This window comes from Cyprinus carpio, unplaced genomic scaffold, assembly GCF_018340385.1.
Source record: "Cyprinus carpio isolate SPL01 unplaced genomic scaffold, ASM1834038v1 S000000297, whole genome shotgun sequence".
NCBI classification, from domain to species: Eukaryota; Metazoa; Chordata; class Actinopteri; order Cypriniformes; family Cyprinidae; genus Cyprinus; species Cyprinus carpio.
This window is the reverse complement of record NW_024873045.1, coordinates 1-4,147: the sequence shown is the minus strand read 5'-3', so window position 1 is coordinate 4,147 and position 4,147 is coordinate 1. Positions and strand designations below refer to the sequence as shown.

The 4,147-nt window shown below is 45.1% G+C and overlaps 11 non-coding genes across 11 annotated transcripts; all 11 read right to left on the bottom strand.

The window, feature by feature from the left end:
- Positions 1-147: 147 nt before the first annotated feature.
- On the bottom strand, positions 148-220 carry trnav-cac. The gene has a single exon. It is a non-coding gene; the product is annotated as a tRNA-Val (tRNA).
- Positions 221-344: 124 nt separating this feature from the next.
- Positions 345-417, bottom strand: trnav-aac. The gene has a single exon. It is a non-coding gene; the product is annotated as a tRNA-Val (tRNA).
- Positions 418-656: 239 nt separating this feature from the next.
- On the bottom strand, positions 657-729 carry trnav-uac. Its single transcript has one exon. It is a non-coding gene; the product is annotated as a tRNA-Val (tRNA).
- A 534-nt stretch (positions 730-1,263) lies between these two features.
- Positions 1,264-1,338, bottom strand: trnav-cac. Its single transcript has one exon. It is a non-coding gene; the product is annotated as a tRNA-Val (tRNA).
- Positions 1,339-1,462: 124 nt separating this feature from the next.
- On the bottom strand, positions 1,463-1,536 carry trnav-aac. Its single transcript has one exon. It is a non-coding gene; the product is annotated as a tRNA-Val (tRNA).
- Positions 1,537-1,775: 239 nt separating this feature from the next.
- trnav-uac lies at positions 1,776-1,848 on the bottom strand. Its single transcript has one exon. It is a non-coding gene; the product is annotated as a tRNA-Val (tRNA).
- A 619-nt stretch (positions 1,849-2,467) lies between these two features.
- On the bottom strand, positions 2,468-2,540 carry trnav-cac. Its single transcript has one exon. It is a non-coding gene; the product is annotated as a tRNA-Val (tRNA).
- Positions 2,541-2,664: 124 nt separating this feature from the next.
- trnav-aac lies at positions 2,665-2,737 on the bottom strand. The gene has a single exon. It is a non-coding gene; the product is annotated as a tRNA-Val (tRNA).
- Positions 2,738-2,976: 239 nt separating this feature from the next.
- On the bottom strand, positions 2,977-3,051 carry trnav-uac. Its single transcript has one exon. It is a non-coding gene; the product is annotated as a tRNA-Val (tRNA).
- Positions 3,052-3,662: 611 nt separating this feature from the next.
- trnav-cac lies at positions 3,663-3,736 on the bottom strand. Its single transcript has one exon. It is a non-coding gene; the product is annotated as a tRNA-Val (tRNA).
- Positions 3,737-3,823: 87 nt separating this feature from the next.
- On the bottom strand, positions 3,824-3,896 carry trnav-aac. The gene has a single exon. It is a non-coding gene; the product is annotated as a tRNA-Val (tRNA).
- Between the last annotated feature and the right edge of the window lie 251 nt (positions 3,897-4,147).

The following is a 4,147-nucleotide window of genomic DNA, read 5'->3' as shown; positions in this document are numbered from 1 at the left end:
TGGAAGTTACTGCTGCCTAGTGTGGCTTAATAATTGCTTCACACCTTTGTAAAGAAAGGCCATCGTGACGTAGAGCTGCTGCTCCAGGTAGCGTTGAGTTCCTCCTCAACAGAAAGCCAATTGTACAATTGTGAAAAAGAGAGTCACTGTTCCCGCCCAGTTTCGAACTGGGGACCTTTCGCGTGTGAGGCAAACGTGATAACCACTACACTACGGAAACCTGCCTGCTGAAAACAGTCCGAAACCTTTAAGTGCAGGCTCGGTGAAAAGCGCACAAAGGTAACACTTTCTAAAGCCCACTGTAGTCTAAAAGGGGTTCATACTTTTCTTCAAAAGGGATCAGCTGTTTCTGCTCGGTTTAGAACCGAGGACCTTTCGCGTGTTAGGCGAACGTGATGACCACTACACTACAGAAACTCCTCAATTCCTCTGTAGTGCTCATTTGGGAAATATTTATACCGTGATGTGCCCAAAAGCAAATAGACAATCTGCGTAAATCCCACACACAACAGGACAGAGTTAATTCGGCATGGCAGTCTGCGCAGAATTTCCTGAAAAATCTCCCCTTAACTTACCTTGGAATTAAGGCCTTTGCAGCGTGGACCACCTGCTTACCAGATAGCCAATTCAGCACAGAAAGAACAAAAGCCTTCATCTGTCTCCGCCCAGTTTCGAACTGGGGACCTTTCGCGTGTAAGGCGAACGTGATAACCTCTACACTACGGAAACCGGCAACCAAGGTTGTGTCTGACCTTTTCAACCCACGCCTCTTGGAACACGAATCAAATTACAGATTGCTTTGTGCTGTTCAGTCTGCAAATACCTTCTATTTTTAGCGGCAAACCAAGCATTTTTCCAGTTGTCTGCGGGAAACCTCTGTGGCCGTTTCTTTTGTGCTGTTTTTTCGGCTGCTTTTTTTTTCGTCATTTAATTTTTTTTTTTTTTTTTTTTAAACGTTATACGAAATATTGGGTCTTTGAGTTCACCAGCCATCTGTTCATTGAAACTACCTGTTTAAAGTTGAGACTGTCGGCGTGGAAGTTACCTGCCTAGTGTGGCTTAATAAAACCTGTATAAAGAAAGGCCAGACTGTCTGCGAAGGCCAAGTTCTTTCTGTTCCTCAGACGAAAGCCAAGGAGTGGCTGTGGTTTAGCGTTGAGTTTTCCTGCATCAACTAGAAGTGACTGTATTCATGCAAAGTTGGTAGCGTTGAGTTCCTCCTCAACAGAAAGCCAATTGTACAATTGTGAAAAAGAGAGTCACTGTTCCCGCCCAGTTTCGAACTGGGGACCTTTCGCGTGTGTGAGGCGAACGTGATAACCACTACACTACGGAAACCTGCCTGCTGAAAACAGTCCGAAACCTTTAAGTGCAGGCTCGGTGAAAAGCGCACAAAGGTAACACTTTCTAAAGCCCACTGTAGTCTAAAAGGGGTTCATACTTTTCTTCAAAAGGGATCAGCTGTTTCTGCTCGGTTTTCGAACCGGGGACCTTTCGCGTGTTAGGCGAACGTGATGACCACTACACTACAGAAACTCCTCAATTCCTCTGTAGTGCTCATTTGGGAAATATTTATACCGTGATGTGCCCAAAAGCAAATAGACAATCTGCGTAAATCCCACACACAACAGGACAGAGTTAATTCGGCATGGCAGTCTGCGCAGAATTTCCTGAAAAATCTCCCCTTAACTTACCTTGGAATTAAGGCCTTTGCAGCGTGGACCACCTGCTTACCAGATAGCCAATTCAGCACAGAAAGAACAAAAGCCTTCATCTGTCTCCGCCCAGTTTCGAACTGGGGACCTTTCGCGTGTAAGGCGAACGTGATAACCTCTACACTACGGAAACCGGCAACCAAGGTTGTGTCTGACCTTTTCAACGCACGCCTCTTGGAACACGAATCAAATTACAGATTGCCTTGTGCTGTTCAGTCTGCAAATACCTTCTATTTTTAGCGGCAAACCAAGCATTTTTCCAGTTGTCTGCGGGAAACCTCTGTGGCCGTTTCTTTTGTGCTGTTTTTTCGTTTTTTTCGTCTCATTTAATTTTTTTTTTTTTAAACGTTATACGAAATATTGGGTCTTTGAGTTCACCAGCCATCTGTTCATTGAAACTACCTGGTTAAAAGTATAGAGACTGTCGGCGTGGAAGTTACTGCTGCCTAGTGTGGCTTAATAATTGTCTTCACACCTGTGTAAAGAAAGGCCATCGTGACGTAGAGCTGCTGCTCAACAGAAGGCCACTCAGACAAATATCTTTCGTGTTCCTCAGACGAAAGCCAGGCAGGATTGAAATGGCACGAGTGTGGTTTAGGTTTAGCTCTAGGTCAAACAATGACTGCTCTTTCATTTCTGCATCAACTACAGCTTTAGTGACTGTATTCATGCCTCTTGGCCGCAAAGTCTTGGTAGCGTTGAGTTCCTCCTCAACAGAAAGCCAATTGTACAATTGTGAAAAAGAGAATCACTGTTCCCACCCAGTTTCGAACTGGGGACCTTTCGCGTGTGAGGCGAACGTGATAACCACTACACTACGGAAACCTGCCTGCTGAAAACAGTCCGAAACCTTTAAGTGCAGGCTCGGTGAAAAGCGCACAAAGGTAACACTTTCTAAAGCCCACTGTAGTCTAAAAGGGGTTCATACTTTTCTTCAAAAGGGATCAGCTGTTTCTGCTCGGTTTCGAACCGAGGACCTTTCGCGTGTTAGGCGAACGTGATGACCACTACACTACAGAAACTCCTCAATTCCGCTGTAGTGCTCATTTGGGAAATATTTATACCGTGATGTGCCCAAAAGCAAATAGACAATCTGCGTAAATCCCACACACAACAGGACAGAGTTAATTCGGCATGGCAGTCTGCGCAGAATTTCCTGAAAAATCTCCCCTTAACTTACCTTGGAATTAAGGCCTTTGCAGCGTGGACCACCTGCTTACCAGATAGCCAATTCAGCACAGAAAGAACAAAAGCCTTCATCTGTCTCCGCCCAGTTTCGAACTGGGGACCTTTCGCGCGTGTAAGGCGAACGTGATAACCTCTACACTACGGAAACCGGCAACCAAGGTTGTGTCTGACCTTTTCAACGCACGCCTCTTGGAACACGAATCAAATTACATATTGCCTTGTGCTGTTCAGTCTGCAAATACCTTCTATTTTTAGCGGCAAACCAAGCATTTTTTTCCAGTTGTCTGCGGGAAACCTCTGTGGCCGTTTCTTTTGTGCTGTTTTTTCGTCTCATTTAATTTTTTTTTTTTAAACGTTATACGAAATATTGGGTCTTTGAGTTCACCAGCCATCTGTTCATTGAAACTACCTGGTTAAAAGTATAGAGACTGTCGGCGTGGAAGTTACTGCTGCCTAGTGTGGCTTAATAATTGTCTTCACACCTGTGTAAAGAAAGGCCATCGTGACGTAGAGCTGCTGCTCAACAGAAGGCCACTCAGACAAATATCTTTCGTGTTCCTCAGACGAAAGCCAGGCAGGATTGAAATGGCACGAGTGTGGTTTAGGTTTAGCTCTAGGTCAAACAATGACTGCTCTTTCATTTCTGCATCAACTACAGCTTTAGTGACTGTATTCATGCCTCTTGGCCGCAAAGTCTTGGTAGCGTTGAGTTCCTCCTCAACAGAAAGCCAATTGTACAATTGTGAAAAAGAGAGTCACTGTTCCCGCCCAGTTTCGAAACTGGGGACCTTTCGCGTGTGAGGCGAACATGATAACCACTACACTACGGAACCTGCCTGCTGAAAACAGTCCAAAACCTTTAAGTGCAGGCTCGGTGAAAAGCGAACAAAGGTACCTACTTTTCTTCAAAAGGGATCAGCTGTTTCTGCTCGGTTTCGAACCGAGGACCTTTCGCGTGTTAGGCAAACGTGATGACCACTACACTACAGAAACTCCTCAATTCCTCTGTAGTGCTCATTTGGGAAATATTTATACCGTGATGTGCCCAAAAGCAAATAGACAATCTGCGTCAAACACACACACACAACAGGACAGAGTTAATTCGGCATGGCAGTCTGCGCAGAATTTCCTGAAAAATCTCCCCTTAACTTACCTTGGAATTAAGGCCTTTGCAGCGTGGACCACCTGCTTACCAGATAGCCAATTCAGCACAGAAAGAACAAAAGCCTTCATCTGTCTCCGCC